This window comes from Dysidea avara, chromosome 15 (assembly GCF_963678975.1).
Source record: "Dysidea avara chromosome 15, odDysAvar1.4, whole genome shotgun sequence".
In the NCBI taxonomy this organism is placed as follows: Eukaryota; Metazoa; Porifera; class Demospongiae; order Dictyoceratida; family Dysideidae; genus Dysidea; species Dysidea avara.
Genome location: NC_089286.1, coordinates 4,587,520 through 4,588,124, shown reverse-complemented (window position 1 = coordinate 4,588,124; position 605 = coordinate 4,587,520).

Here is a 605-nt window from a genome sequence, read left to right as displayed (position 1 = left end):
TGTGGAAGATTCGTCTTATTACTACTAGCTACACCTCATAACTGCTCAAGATTACTATCAGTGTGGTTTGTAGGGTTGTTGTTGATTGCAAGTAAGCTTGTACTTGTTCAGTGTAAGAATTTTTCAGCTAATTTTTCTAATTCTACCATATATCAGTGTTTGAACATAATTACACATTAAACATGGTGTGGTCACATTGATGATTAGCACTTGAAATTAGTTGCAATGATAGCACCTCTCTAGATCCATATTTGTGAAAAGGAATCTCACACACATCCAACTTTGTAACTTCAGATTGGAAAAGGCAATTAACTTGAATTTAGTCAGTGGTGATAATTATATAGCTTAGTGGGTACAGGTTATTTCTTGAGTACTGTGTGTTCTGAGTTCAGCATGTGTGTGTGGAAGATACCTTTAAATTGTAGTCCCATTATGCTCTGATTCTAGAATCTATATAACAAAATTCAGAGATACTTTATGTCAAATTTAAGCTAGCCACTAGCCCATCAATATCATACCCTCAGTTACTGGCTAATACTCATGCAATGTATGCTTCAGTTTCCATGTCATGAGTTACTATTACAATAGTCTTGTTAGAGGTATTG